This window comes from Suricata suricatta, chromosome 7 (assembly GCF_006229205.1).
Source record: "Suricata suricatta isolate VVHF042 chromosome 7, meerkat_22Aug2017_6uvM2_HiC, whole genome shotgun sequence".
Taxonomy (NCBI): domain Eukaryota; kingdom Metazoa; phylum Chordata; class Mammalia; order Carnivora; family Herpestidae; genus Suricata; species Suricata suricatta.
The window spans coordinates 136194387-136210392 of NC_043706.1; the positions used below are offsets into that span (position 1 = coordinate 136194387).

The 16006-nt window shown below is 46.5% G+C and overlaps 1 protein-coding gene across 1 annotated transcript in view; it reads left to right on the forward strand.

The window, feature by feature from the left end:
• Positions 1 to 16006, forward strand: part of SNX9 (sorting nexin 9) — a 94630-nt gene that overhangs the window by 36487 nt on the left and 42137 nt on the right. The gene's annotated exons all lie outside the window — the stretch shown is intronic.

Here is a 16006-nt window from a genome sequence, read left to right on the forward strand (position 1 = left end):
CGACACACATGACAGTGGCTGCAAATCCAGCACTCAGCACTTGGCGTTTGCATTGCTTCCGGAAAACTTACAATAGTGGGATGATTCGAGAAACATACACTGAAATTCTACATTAGTGCTAATGCAGGTTTGACCGGTTGAGGTGACTCTGCCTCGTTCAGGGGTTACCTGGGGCGAGTGTCAGCAAGGAAAGTCAGAAGGAGCTACCAAAGCGCTACCCCTTCCTACACCCTGAGAAGCAGATCGGCTTTCGGGGATGTTATTTCACGATATTCTTTAAATACAAAAAAAGTTTTAAATTATGTGAAGCCTAATAGTCCTATCACTTAAGAATTGTTTGCTTGCAGAATGTTTATATTTTAACCTTCCAAGAGAATTTAGCAAAGTGCTATTACCACATGTTAACCGCAGAGTTTATACATTTTTAGATAGCTTTTGGTGCACATCCTGAATTACAACTTAGTTTGGCCCAAATACTTAAAATTCAGAGACAGGCTGATCCCCATACCTGAGGACACTGGTCAGGTACAGATTACTCAAGAGGAAACGTGAAGCAGTGGTAGTTAGGGGCGCCTGGGCTGCTCTGTTGATTGAGTGTCAGACTCTTGATTTTGGCTCAGGTCATGATCCCAGGGCCGTGGGATCCAGCCCTGTGTCAGGCTCCAGGCCAAGCGTCAAGTCCGCCTGAGACCCTCTCTCCCCTCTCCCCTGCTCACACTTTCTCTCTCAAAAAATAAAAATAAAATAATGTTTTTTAAGCGTGAAGCCGTGGTAAGCCTAAGCACACTCAGGTTTAGCAGGGACTCTGAGCACGAGCACAGTTGACATTTGGGGCCCGAGCGTCACGGGTGATGTTTAGCAGCACCCCTGGCCTCGACTCACTACGTGCCGGGAACAGCCTGCTGCCCTGGGTTGTAACAGCCAAAATCATCTGCACATGTCACCACATGGCCCCTGGGGGCAGAGTCAGCCCGGCCGAGTTCACCGAGTTAGACAAAAACATCCGTGAAATGGGTTTGCACTGAGTACAAGACAACATTTTAATAAAAGGGAATGATGCTCAGATGATTGTAGAATAAGTGAGGGAAACAAAAGATGGAAATGTTCATCTTCTTTTTTTTTATGTTTATTGGCGGGGGGGGGGGGGGGGGGGGGGGGGGGGGGGGGGGGGGGGGGGGGGATCGACGGGCAGAGAGAGAGGGAGGGAGGGAGAGAGAATCCCGAGCAGGCTCCTTGCTGTCCGTGCAGAGCCAGTCGTGGGGTCTGAGCCCACACACTGCGAAACCATGACCGGAGCCGAACTCAGACTCAGACGCTCAGCCGACTGAGCCACCCAGGCGCCCCAGCGCACCTTACTTTCATTCCAGGACCTGCGCCAGCCACGGTCTCCCAGGCTGGAGCCCTCTGCACAGAGTCCCCATCAGGCTCCGGGCTCGTTCCGTCCTGAAATAGCTTCCTCAGGGTTTAAATGTAGCGGTATAAACTGATTAGCTTAAGTATCAATTTTTTTTTTCTTACAGGTTATTTAGAGAAAAATATAACCACCTTTTCAAAGTTGGATTTTACGAATCCAGTCTAACATTAAATCTAACCAGATCCTTTGAAAGCAAAGAAAAAGTGAACTGAAACTAGAAGTAACAAAATAAAGCAAGCATGACTATAATTAACTGAGCATTTGGATTTAATTTAAACCAAGTAAAAATATCTTGAATTAACCATCTATGCTTCCGGTTATCTGGAACAGGAAAACAATTTAAATAGGCCGAAATGGTGAATTGTGTTCATAAATACCATGAAAACTGTCGTGAATAAGAAACCAGGCAGCCATTATTAATTAGTAGCTTTAAAAATTTTTGCTGTCAGGTTTACCCATTCTTTCATCTTCTGAATGTCAATAAGAAAACACTATATTTGTCCCCGGGATATGCCTCTTGGGATTTTCTAATAGCTTTGGCGCTGTGTTCTCTCCCCGAGGTCAGTCTTGTTTGGAGGACAAGTGGGTCAGAGGCGCGGGCAGGCTCTCTGTCCCTCTGCCCCCCGGTCAGGCGGTGCCGGGCACACCCCTTCCCACTCCACCCACCGCCCACTTCCCAGCCAGTGTCTGTCTGCTCGCGTCGCCCCGATTATTTGAAATTTGGCTCTCTTCCCACACCGGCAGATTAAAGCCCCACGTTCAGCTTCTGGTTATCAGCTTTCTGCCTGTGGTGTCTTTCCTCTAAATCATGAGTCTTTTTTTTTTTAATCTCTTGAAAGGTTATATCTGCCCGTAGATCTCCTTGAATAGCTTATTTTTTGCCTGCTAGTTTTTTAATCTGTCTGACCCTTCCTTGACTTTGTAGTCTTAATCCATCCTACATTTCAGAGTAATTAGTTCATAAATTTTAATATAATACGGAAAAAGCCCTTCCTTTTGTTTTTCTTAAAACTCAGTTCAGGTGATGTGCTTGAGGTGCCTCTTGGCAGAGGTCAGTGCAGTAACCGGCGTGGCGGGGGGAGGGGACAGGGTACATTTATCACAGTGACCCACTGGGATCTTTTTCTCCCTTTACTATGCATGGGGGACCCTTCTCTGTAAAAGGTACTCGAGTTGCCTGGCTGTGGTATAGACTAGAATTGGAAACGTCAGAGGAATATGACACTGTTTTCAGATGTGTTGGGACACTTGAACTTGGAAAACGATAAAGCCGTTTTGTTTTGTTTTAAGTACTTGGAGAGACTATCAGTGGCATGTTTCTCATAACCTTGGAATTCGGAAAGACGACACAGTGTCTTGTGGCCATTAAGGAAAGAATTGATGCATTTAAGTAAAAAAAGTAATACTGAACTAGAAAAATATTTTTTCCACATACCACAGATATCAGCTAATTCTGTTAACGTGCAAAGAATTCTTGCAAATTTATAGAAATAGATGAACACCTTGGGAGAAAAAATGGGCAAAGGGTGGGAACAGACTTTTTATTGGAAAACCAGTATAAACAGCTAACGAATATAGGAAAATACTCAGTTTTAGTGTCCATTAGATAAGCAGAGAATTAGGGGCACCTGGGTGGCTCAGTAGGTTAAGCGTCTGACTTCGGCTCAGGTCATGATCTCATCGCTCATGGGTTCAAGCCTCGTGTCAGGCTCTGTGCTGCCATCTCAGAGCCTGGAGCCTTCTTCAGATTCTGTATCTCCCTCTCTCTCTGCCCCTCCCCAACTCACATTCTCTCTCTCAAAAATGAATAAATTTTTTAAAAAATTTAGAAAAACTTTTAAGTTAGCAAGAATTAAAAGGTTTTGATACCCAGTGTGAGGAAAGGCCTGTGCTGATAGCACTCTGATGCAAAAGTGGCGGAAGAATAAACTGAAGGCTTTTGGAAGACAGTTTGATAACATGATTAAAATTTAAAATGCATCTGCTCTCTGCGCCAGCAGTTCTGAGTTTGCTCACAGAGCTCCTGTTGGGACTCAGCCACGTGGGCAGGAGACTCACTGCACACAGTTTCAACATCGGGAGGCGGGGACACGCTCCTGGCCATGGGGACCTGGCCAGGCAGACCGCAGGGCCGCCGCGCGGTGGGAAGCATGGCTTCTTAGGGGAGCATGAGTGTAGGTTTGGGTACAGGTGTGAACATCTGATTGTTTTTTAAACATCTTTTTTTTATATAAAGCTTATTTATTTTTGAGAGAGAGAGCGTGAGCATGAGCAGGGGAGGGGCAGAGAGAGAGGGAGACATAGAATCTGAAGCAGGCGCCAGGCTCTGAGCTGTCAGCACAGACACGGGGCTCAAACTCACGAACCAGATCTTGACCGGAGCTGACGTCAGATTCTTACTCACTGAGCCACACAGGCGCCCCACGTCTGATTGGTTTTTAAAAGCATATCAGTGCCTTTCTCTTTTTAAAGGCACATCAGTAATGTTACCTGTCGTTGCTTGAATTTGCACGCACCCCAGATGCAAATTGTGTGTAGCAAATTTATTGAAGGATAACCAAGAAATGAGTCAAAGTCTCGTTGTTTTCCCACCTAACACAGATCTGAAGTTGGCTGAGGGCCGCTATTGCAGTACGTTTAGAAAAGGAGAATAGTGTGTAGTGGTCCATCCTAGTTTCATTATTCGTGACTTACCTGGTATTTTACAGCTGCCAGAGCATTTCGTATGGGGGTTTTCCACCAGCCGCCATTCAGAGACGGGACAGTTGCCCCAGGCTTGGTTTTCCCCCAGGTATCCGTGTTTCAGTTACACCGTTGCTTTGATTCTGAAAAGCTTCTGAATATAGATCTTTACAGACCTCAGAAATGGCTGCCTCTGCGGAGTACTTACTTTGAGAAATTAATGGGAAATTTTCATACTTTATTAAGTTTTGTACTTATAATTTATTTTGAGGGGGAGGGGCAGAGAGAGAGAGAGAATCCCAGTGTGGGGCTTGACCTCACGAACCGTGAGATCGTGACCCGAGTCGAAATCCAAGAGTCGGACACTTAACCATCAGCGCCACCCAGGTGCCCCTGTACTTTCTAAAGAAGATCGATGGGGATCACACATTAGGAACGAGTTGTGTGAACCTGGATGTTTCATCTGAAGGCTTTTGGCTGGAGAGATTTATTTTCCTGTCTTTAAGTACTGGAAAGACGTACATGCCTGGGGTAAACGCACGCACATTTATCTTTTTATCGCAGCGCATCCCAGTTCCCCGTGAATCTGTCTTCGTGTCGCCCTCGTCCCCTGCGGCGAGCCCCATCCCCAGGGTGGGACGGGGTGGTGGGAAGCGCCTGAGCCTCGCAGTCACCTGGGTGTCTCGGGCCGGCCCCACCGTGTGAGCCGCGGCTTCCGGGATTGCAGGATTAAGCCCCTGGTAGAAAGGGTGTCAGTACACGGAAGACATTTCCTAAATACTTAGCTTCTTTTCTCGCCTCTTCCCTTCTCCAAGCGGCTTTCCAGTGCATCTACCCTGCTTTGTTCCAGCCTCTCTTCCCCTGCCCTTGCTGGCCATGCGGACGTTCCCCAGGGCTCCAGTCTCGAATTTTCTCTTCAGTTTGCTCGTTTTCCGGCGTCTTGTTGAACACCTCTGTCTGTCTATCCCTTCTGTGTCTCAGAGCGTGAGCAGAATCACTCATTGTTCACCCCAAAACGGTTTCTTTTACTTTCCCATTTCCTTTCTCTGACACGTCCTTAATGCCCTTCTCTCATCCTGCTTAATTTAAAACTGAGTGCCACAGTTACTGACGGGAGCGGCCTGCGCCGTTTAGGCGGGGAAGGGCAGGAAAGCCCTCGCTTTGAATCCCACGCCTCCTACTTCCGCGTGACCCAGGGCAGCGCCTCCACGCCTCCACTCCCGTGCCTCGGGGTCCGCATCTGGAAAACCTTGTACAATTGCAGGAATGAGGGGCACCTGGGGGGCTGTTAGTTGAGCAACTGACTTCGGCTCAGGTCATAATCTCATTGTTCTGTGAGTTCGAGCCCCGTGTCCGGCTCAGTGCTGACAGCTCAGAGCCTGGAGCCTGCTTCGGATTCTGTGTCTCCCTCTCTCTCTGCCCCTCCCCTGCTCATACCCTGTCTGTCTGTCTGTCTGTCTGTCTCTCTCTCTCTCAAAAATGAAGATAAAAATTTTTTTTAAAGAATTGTAGGAACAAGTAAATGGAGAAGTGGCCCTCAAGTGTGTAGTGCAGTGCTAATAGAGATTTAATAGTTGTTCATTGTAGTATGTTACACACGCTGCCTCTGCGAGAAGATGGTCATTTCGGTTCTTTGCTCAAGAAGCTGGAGGGGCTCCCCCGTGGCCTCCTGAGCCAAGTGACCACTTCTCCGTGTCGAGAGACACCTGTCAGGCAGGTAGTCACTCCCCTGTCAGAGCGACCAGGTGGACACTGAACAGTGGGTGGTAGGGAAATTGGGTAAGAAATGCACCTGAACTTGAGGTGTGACTAGACGCTTTTCCAACCTGTTAGGTTTCTCTGATTCCTCAATATGGCCCCATCCTGACTTTACCCTTACGTATTAGGCTCCGGCCAAACTGGCTCTTCTCCAAACAGGCCTCCTGCTGCCCCACACCCCCACCCCCACCCTTTGTATCTTTTGCGCTCTCCTCCAAGAATGAGAGAATGACTCCCTTCAAGTCTGCCCAGCCCCCAGGGTTAGGTTCAAATACCATGTCCCTTATGAAGCCTTATTTTTCTCATTCTTTCCTTTCTTGATTCCCTCAGTGCTATTTGTGACTCTTAATCACAAATTATAGTACGTAATTGTAAATTTGTGAGCTTGGTGAGAAGCAGAGATTTTTGTCTTATTTTTTCTATTCCCATAACCTCTATGAGGCCTTGCCCATAATCCAGCGCTCTAAAATGTTGGAATGATTTTTGGTTCATTTGTCAACACATCAAAGGTATTTTCCAGGGGCGCCTGGTGGCCCCGTTGGTTAAGTGTCCAGCTCTGATTTCAGCTCGGGTCATGAACTCATGGTTCGTGAGGTCGAGCCCTGTGTCGGGCTCCACACTGACACTGCAGAGCCTGCTTGGGATTCTGTCTCTCCCTCTATGTCTGCCCTTCCCCTGCACTCCCACGCACACTGTCTCATCTATCTCTCAAAAATACATAAATGAACATTTTTTAAAGCCATTTAGATATTAAACAAATGCTCCAAGTGGGTGTTTAGGGAAATGATATCTTCTTATTCAGAGATTTTCAGTGTAATGGTATTTGTTATGAAGAGTTTTTATTGGTTAAGGAGTAAGGAGGCCGCAGTAATTTTATGTTTCACTTTCTCATTCACCCCCTACCCCCACCCCCAAATCTACTTTTAGGCCATTTTAAGGCCATTTTGTAATTCATTTAAAAATGAATCGCCAAAAGAAAGCATTGCACGGGTATTAAGTTTGCTTATTATTTCATTACCTCAAATGAGGTCAGTAATGCCTTAGACTTCTCAAAAACAAATTTAAAAATATAAAAAAATTAAAATTAAAAAAAATTTTTAAAAATAACCTTTTATCGGGGCACCTGAGTGGCTCGGTTGGTTAAGCGTCTACTTCAGCTCCATGATCTCACAGTTTGTGAGTTTGAGCCCCGCATCAGGCTCTGTGCTGCCAGCTCAGAGCCTGGATCCAGCTTCGGATTCTGTGTCTCCCTCTGTCTCCCTGCCATGCTCGCACTCTGTCTCACTGTCTCTCTCTCAAAAATAAAGAATAAAAAAATTAAAATCATTATAGAAGCAATACATACACACTGTAGAGAGTTGGAAAATTCAGGCTATCTAAAAGAAAAACATCATGTCCATATTGTTGGGCACTGCTGTTTACACCTTGGTGCATCCCTTGTTTTTCCTGCGTGAGCATTCTTATCCACATGCACACCCACATGAGACTCATAGTACCTACTGTTTGTAAGCTTTTAAAGGTTGACAATTCTTTTTTTCCCAGTAAATTTTCATCTTCCATAATATCGAGACCAATTTCAATCTTCCCAGCAGCTCCCAGAACGCCCTTTACAGCTTGTTTGTGAACTGGTGTTCAGTGTAGGACCAGGTGTTATGTCTGGTTATGTCCATTATGTCCCTTGCATGTCTCCTTTCTTTCCAGCACAGCCCCTACTTTTTTATTCTGACTTAGTTTTCCTGTGGAATTCCTGCCTTTTGGATTTGTCACATTGTTCCTTTGGTATCCTTCAAGTTGTTCCTCTATCCTCTGTACTTCGTACAAATGGGAGGTTGCACCTAAAGAAAGGCTCAAAGGATTCAAATTGAACATTTGGGGCAAGGATATACCATAGAGACATCATACATTCCTGCTACATCGCATCAGAAGATGGAGTGTCCAGTCGTTGATCAGAATGACCTTGGGCCAGGTTGGTGGCAGAATTGTGCTCCCACTGTCTAGTTACGTTGGGTCCTTCTGACCAGAAGGTGATCTGTCCGGTGTTAATTCCGTGCTCATAACCGTTTCCCTCTATTTGTTTCCCACCAAGTGACAAGCCTTGCCCGAATCCGTCAAGTTGTTTCTTCCACATTGTAAGAGGTGGCTGTCTTCTGTAAGGTAGCTCTTTTCCTGTATCCATTGGAGCCAGTTAGCTACCTTGGAAAAGCGTTTCTGCTGGAATTAGGTATAGATATCCAGTTCTTTCCCTTTAACTCCCAGTTTTCTCAATAAGAAGTTGTTTTAACAGCTGCCTCCCTTAGTGACAAATGAGTTATCCCATATTTATTTATTTATTTATTTATTTTTGGCATTGCTGTGGCCCCAGCGATTTACATTGATTCAATGTATTCCTGCTTTAGGCTTACATTTGTCACCCCTTGGAAGCCCATTCCAAGTGTCTCCTGTAGCTCATTGATATCTGGAAGCTTTCTTGCTCTTAAGTATCACCAGTTCTGTTATCTATGTCATTACTGGGTCAGCTTTGATTGATTGATTTTTCTCTTATCTGTGGTTCATATCTTTCTCCTTCTTTTCAGGCCTGGTGATTTTTTTATTTGAAGCCAGACCTGGTAATTTTCACCTTGTTATATGCCGGATATTTTTGTATACCTGTAAATATTTTTGGGTCTTGTTCTGGGATGCAGTTAAGTTACTTAGAAATAGTTTAATTCTGGGGCGCCAGGGTGGCTCAGTCAGTTAAGAGGCCGACTTCAGCTCAGGTCATGATCTCATGGTTTGTGGGTTCAAGCCCTGCGTCGGGCTCTGTGCTGACAGCTCAGAGCCTGGAGCCTGCTTTGGATTCTGTGTCTCCCTCTCCCTCTGACCGTCCCCTGCTCACACTCTGTGTCTGTCTCTCTCAAAAATAAACATTAAAAAGATGTTTTTTAAAAGAAATAGTTTAATTCGTTCACATTATTTTTAAGCTTTTTGAAGTGCGACCAGAGCAACGTTTTATCTAGGGGTATTGTTGCCTCTCTACTGAGGCAAAACCTTTTTTTTTCTTTTATTCTTTTTTATTTATTTTTGAGAGAGAGAGACAGCATGAGCAGGGGAGGGTCAGAGAGAGAGGGAGACATAGAATCTGAAGCAGGCTCCAGGCTCTGAGCTAGCTGTCAGCATAGTGCCCGACATGGGGCTCGAACCCATTAACCGTGATATCAGGATCTGAGCCGAAGTCAGACGCTTAACTGACTGAGCCACCAGTCGCCCTGGCAAAGCCCTTTGTAGTCATGCACCTGATGCCCTGTGACTCGTGAGGTCGTCCACTGTGGCCGATGAGAACATGTGATACGAGAGATTGATACTTCATCCTTGCGTGTGGCCCGCTGACTGGTATGAGCCTGGGCCCGGGTCTGCAGACGGTTCCCGTGCAGCCCTCTCCTTCTAGGTCCCGGTTCTGTGTCCCCAGTTCACACAGACCACTGGTCTTTGTGTGCTTCTTCATCCCTGATCCCATAGAGACTTTGTAAGCCTCTCAGGCAGGATAAGGTCCTTTATTGCTTGATGCCCAGTGATTGGGCAATGGCTTCATATATTTTGTCTGTTGTGGTTTTTTTTAATAGATTTAGTTTTAAGTGGAAAACTGGATCATCTTGATGGTCTGCTTTTTGTAATAATTGCTTTCCAAAGTCAAGTTTATCTGTATTGATAAAATGGAAGTAATGCCACCACTTAGTTAACATGAGAGTCTGACCTGAAAAGTGCATTCTCGTAATACCACATGAACATTCTGGTAATGACGTCCCTACCAGACAGCTGGGCAGTGGACACAGAGCCTGGACACTGGGCTCCACAGCTGTCCTCTTGACAAGGACGTCAGTTCGGATGTTGATTAGCTTCATGGGAGTGGATCTGTGTCCTGTTCTCACAGCGACACCACGCCCTGAGCCAGGAGCACGCACCGCTGGCCTTTGCACCTGCGCTCGCAGCCTGGCAGGCCGTGCCCTGCCCGCACCTGGGCCTGCTGGCCCCCACCCCCCGCCCCCATGACTCTGCGTTCCGTCACGTCCGCCAGGTGGCTTTGCTCGTCTTGCGGGTCTGGTGGCTTTGAAAGCACTGGTCCAACATCTTAACAGTTTTCACAGCCCGGCTTTGCGTTGCCTCTGGCGTTACTCCTGTCGGCCGTCCGACTCACATGATATTTGTCCCTTCCTCTTGTGCTGCGTCTGCTTATGTTAGGGCTGCAGTGACACCACGATAGGACAGCGACAGTCTCTAGAATCGGCCTTGAAGACAACCCACTGGTACACAGTTGGGGCTTTGCTTTTTGCACGGAATGTTTGGGAATGAACAGCATGCTAGAATTTTCTGGTGAACTCCGCCCTGCCGTGAATTTGCTGTTTCTAGTGAAAAACCCTCTTTTTTCCTCCATTCACTGAGCACTGTTTTTGTTTTAAGGTGGATATTTTGGCTCAGATTCGTTGTATTGAAAGTCTCAGACAGTCACCACCTTCTTCATCTTCTCTTTCTCCTACCATAAATAAGGCAAAATTGAAACATGAATGCAGAGGAAATAAACATTTAAAACCTCATAAAGTAACTCCAAATGAGGCGATGGTTTTAGCTGAAGTACCTTCCCGAAGGCCGTCCTGGGGCGTGGAGACGTGGGACGTGGAATGGGTAGGAGCCGGAGGAGCAGCTGGGATGTGTCCCCAGGACAGCCAGTCACCGAGACTTGATTGATGACTAGTGAGGGGTTCTTAATCACGTGGTTGACAGAGTCGGGAGGTGGTGGGTACCAGAAAGGGCAGGCGAGGAAGAGGATGAAGACCTTGCCCAGCAGAAGGAGAAAGGAAGGAAGCCCGGAAGAAAGGAGAGAAGAGGCAGAAGGCGGCTTGAAGCTTGGGGGTTATTATGATTGAAGGCACAAGAGTCAGAGGCCACAGGGTCATTAAACCAGGTCATCATCGCCACATTGCCTCAGGAGGGGTTAGACTTTAAAGGATCTAGCATCTGGCACCCAGAAAATGTTTGTGCTGCACCCCCCAAGAATTAAGAATTGCTGTAGAACTTTCTGGTGAAACATTTGTCTTCTTCCTCTTTCTTTTATGTATCGAAGCAAACAGATCATTAGCTAAAATAGGAAATATCTTAAGTGGCTGTTATCACCTCTTGTAAGTTTCTGTATTAGTGTGACCCGACATTGAAACCACTGGAAATGTAGCTTCTGATCATTCCCTCTAAAGCGTTTCCTCATAGGTGAGCCATTCACATGGGGCTTTACTCCAAGGACTGCCAGTCTTCATTCTTTTCTTCATGTTCTAGATGAGCTGCCCTGGAAGAGGATAACTGTCCTGAGCACACACTGTGGCCGGGTTTTGTGTTCCATGCTTCGTGTGCAGTGTTTCATTTAATCCTTGCAGAACCCCTGTGAGGAAGTTCATGTTGTTATATCTGTTATATGAGCACGGAAACAAAGAGAGTGAATTGCCGGAGTTCATGCAGCTGGTACATGTTAGAGCTGGGCTTCAAACCCGGACAGCTCTGAACGCCTAAGATCTTAACTGCCAGACCCACAAGAAATAGATTCCTACAGTTTAATTAAGGGATTTAAAAGTCCCTTAAATGGACCAGTTTTGGGGCGCCTGGGTGGCTCAGTCGGTTGGGCTTCCGTCTTTGGCTCAGGTCATGATCTCACAGCTCATGAGTTCAAGCCCCGCATCGGGCTCTGTGCTGCCAGCTCAGATTCTTTGTCTCCCTCTGTCTCTGCCCCCACCCCCCTCGTGCTCGGTCTGTCTCTTTCTCTCTCAAAAATAAACATTTTAAAAAATGGACCAATTTTCTTATCCTTACACCTTTTTACTCCTTATTATTTATTTGGAAGGTGCATAGCTTTCCTCTGGTGGTCACCTCCTGAATGCTCATCACTACTCACCCCTGCATGGCCATTGTGACTTCATTCTCTGGTCCTCTGGCTGTGTCAGCTACAAGCCAGCCTGCTTCCTTAAGAAGCTTACCTTATGCTCTGAATCCTTACAGTGGATACATTTAAATGTCTCATGAGATAACTCAATATAAATGGATTTCTCTACTTAAGAGAACAGGTCAGCTCTTAAATTTAGGATGCTCGGTCAGCAGATATGCAGAGTATATTGCTCCTGGCCATGAGGAGCATTTAACTTCATTGGAGTGGGAGCTGGGCGGGCTTCAGACATACCAGCCCATTCTGGTACAAGGCAGATGGAAATGTGTTCATGATAGAGATTCAAGGGGCAGGCACCTGGGTGGCTCAGTCCGTTAGATGTCCGCCTCGGCTCAGGTCATGATCTCATGGTTTGTGAGTTCAAGCCCCGCATTGGGCTGTGAGCTGACAGCTTGGAGCCTGAAGCCTGCTTCTGATGCTGTGTCTCCCTTTCTCTCTACTCCTCTCCCCCTCACACCATCTCTCTCTTTCCAAAATAAATGTTAAAAAAAAAAATAGAGAGTCAAGCAAACATCCTTTGGGAGTGTGCTAATTAACAAATGACTTATTAAGAACTTACTACATGCGCATGCCAGGCTCTGTGTTTATCGGCAAAGGAGATCACTGGCGGCCCTGATGGACACAGCCCTTCTCAGGGTCCCCTGCATGCACCCTGAAGGAGTTCAGAAGGCGGAATGCTTGTATGAACAAACCTTGTTGGATTTTCCAGCATTTTGTTAAAACTTCAAGCATAGAAAAGTTAAATGAATTTCATGGTGAATATGTTCTCGCCTTCTGGATTTTAGCATTAACATTTTATTCTTGCCTTATCAAACACATCTGTCCACCCTCGCCTGTCTCTCTTCCAGCTTTTCTGCAGGGGCTGGTGCGGTGTGTATAGCGTGGAAGGCGTTGCTGTTTTGAGCTGGTAGTGTCACATGCTGGGAATTAGCCGTTCCATGAGCAGCCACGAAAGGTGGTTTTCCTTGAAAAGACCCAAGTCACTGAACATAAGGAAAACCGGATTTCCTTCTTTGTGAGGAAAAATGATAATATTATGAAGATCAGGTGTCTGCCAAGAATGATATGTATTTCCTATAAATGATCAAGAACATCATGTATTTTTTAAAAAATGTGAGTCCTTGCCACTTTATGTAAACCATTTTGAGAATCTTTTGGGGGAAATTTTTTTAAAAGAACGACAGGCCTAAGGGGCACCTGGCTGGCTCAGTCGGTTGAGCGTCTGACTTCGGCTCAGGTCATGATCTCACAGCTCATGAGTTCAGGCCCTGCATCGGGCTGTGAGCTGACAGCTCAGAGCCTGGAGCCTGCTTCTGATTCTGTGTCTCCCTCTCCCTGTGCCTCTCTTCTGCTCACGCTCTGTTTCTCTCTTTCTCTCTCTCAAAAAAAAAAAAAATAAACATTAAAAAAAAATTGTAAAGGCCTTAGAACACCTGGGTGCTCAGTTGGTTAAGCACCCGACTCCTGTTTCAGCCCAGGTTGTGATCTTAGGGTTCATTAAATCAAGCCCCTAGTGCACTCACTGAGAGTGCAGAGCCTGCTTGGGATTCTCTCTCTTTCTGCCCTTCCCCTGCTTGTGCTATCTCTCTCAAAATAAATAAATGAACGTTAAAAAAAACCCGGGCCTTATGCCCATGAATTACTACTGGGAGTGAGTCACTGATATGAAATAATTCCAGAAGAAGACTGACTTTGGGAGGACGTGAGGCCAGCGGTCGCTGAGGCTAAGGTCCTACCTGGGGCAGGACGGTAACATAATTTGGGAAGCTGCAGAAGATGACTTTGCATACAGGTAGAGAGCATAGCGTGAGCAGAGGCAAGGGTGCAAGGAAACTTGGAACTGGAAGGTCAAAGCATAGAGAGGGTCAGTGGTGACTAATGAGAAAGGGGCTGCGATCGAGGGAAAGTCAGGTCCTGACTGACAGACTAACGAGCTTGGAATCACTCTCTGTGCCGAGAGAGCTAGTGAGGGGTTCTTAATCACGTGGTTGTCAGAGTCAGAGGTGTTGGGTACCATAAAGGGCGAGCCAGGAAGAGGATGAAGACCTTGCCCAGCAGAAGGAGAGAGGAAGGAAGGCTGGAAGAAAGGAGAGAAGAGGCAGAAGAAGGCTTAAAGCCTTGACTCAGGAGCAGAACGGGTTGTTCTGGCCAAATGCCTTCTGTTGGGGCATGGGTGGGGGCACGAGGGATGTTGGCGATTGAAAGCAGAGACGTCAGAGGCCAAAGCACGGGAAGGTGGGTTCAGAGAGAGAGAGAGAACGAGCCAGACTGTGTGGTATTAGAGGAGGGGCCTGGAGGTCAGTACCCGTCATCTGAGAGAGACAGAGAGGGAAGTCTGTGGTTGATGCTGGAAAGATTTCCAGGCTTTGAAGGATTTTTCAGCAGGAGTCACCCAGAAACAGGAGAGAGGGACCGTCAGGAAGAATAACAGAAAGAAGCTAAACAATTACTAGATGTGCCGACAAGGATTTCATGACGCGTAGGTAGGAGCTAACATCATAAAAGTAACCAAATGATAAGATGACTGCAAGCAATTTGTAAGTAAAGTAGTTTTATGTATTTTTGCCATAATTAAACTTTTTTTTTAAATTAAAGCATAATTAGCATAAAGTTTTAGTTTCAGGTGTAGTTATAATGATGCAGCAACTCTGCGTTTCCAGTGCTCACCGTAAGTGCTCTCCTCGTCCCCTGCACCGCCTGCCCCCAGCCCCCAGCCCTTCCCCTCTGGTGGCCGTCAGTTCTTTGTATTTAAGAGTCTGGTTTTTTTGTCTGATTCTTTTTTCCCTCTGTTTATTGGGTTTTTTTCCCCTGTTAAATTTCCATATGTGAGTAAAATCATACAGTATTTGTCTCCCTGACTTAGTTTACTTTGCATGATATTCTCTAGGTCTGTCCATGTTGTTCAAATGGCAAAATCATTTTTTATGGCTGAGTAATATTCCCGGGTGTGTGTGTGTGTGTGTGTGTGTGTGCGCACGTGTGTGTGTGTGCGCACGTGTGTGTGTGTGTGTGTGTCTTCTTTATCCATTCATGGGTCAGTGGACACGTGGGCCGCTTCCGTACCTCGGCTGTTGTAAATAATGCTGCAGTAAACATAGGGGCGCCTGTATCTTCTCGAATTCGTGTTTTTGTTTCAACGAAGTAGTTCTAAAAAGAACTATCTTTTTTTAGGATGCTGGCTCTGAACAGTTCACATGCGGTTGTTTCCTCGCTGGTGATGAAAATCTCCGCGGACATTACCGTCTCAGGGTCACGGCGAAGCTGAGCTCCGCGCTCGCCGCCCTGCTTTATAACCCTGGGTCCCTCCTCAGTTCACTCCGTGTAGCTGCCGGCAGCCTTTCTGAATCTGAGGCAGGCTGCCTGGTTTCGAAATCTAGCCTGAGGTTTCCTGGCTGGAAAGAGGTAGAGGCAGAATTTGAGCCCGGCGGCCTGACCCTAACCCATGGCCCCGACCATGCTGCCCTTGGCCTGTCATTCCAGGGTCAGGCCTGCCTGTTCGGGAGCTGATGACGGAAATACTAGACAAGTGGATGCCTGTGCTTATTGCCATCTGACCATCCAAACTCCCGGTACTTTTTGAAATTCTTACTCTGAAAATAAAACCTCACAGTTGGGAGTTCGGAGGGCGCAGAGCATCTATGCAGCCGCTAGAACGCCCTCCCTGAACACCGTGGGAGGAGGGGAGTCTCTTCAATGAAGTCTGCGTGTCAGGCCCTGAGCATGGCTGCTGTCATTTACAGAGGCCGCTGGAGTGGCTCTTGAGTGTCCCCAGTAAGCTGTGTTTTCACAGGTGTATGCATGCCATGTCTTTCTGCTGTTGATACTTGACTTAGAGCAAAATCGCTAGTAAGGTTGTGGGTTTTTTCTTAAAAGTATGAGAGATGTTTGAATGGAATCGTACCTCCACATGTAAGACACACATTCCATTTATGATGCTTCCGGGGTGGCGGCGGCCAGTTATTCCCCGTTCCACCCCCCCAAACCCTGGTCAGTGAAGAATTTAATAAGGGTCAACCACAGTAGTATTCTAGAACATTAGGTATATTAGACCGTTTGGGTGACTTTCTTGCAAATCCCCCTTTCTTTTTTTTTAAGCACCAACATTTTTTATGTGAGAAAGACCCAAGAAAAGGAGAAAATTTGCTATTCCATGTTCTTAGATAAACAGGTTCGAGGTTGACGTTTTTTTTTTT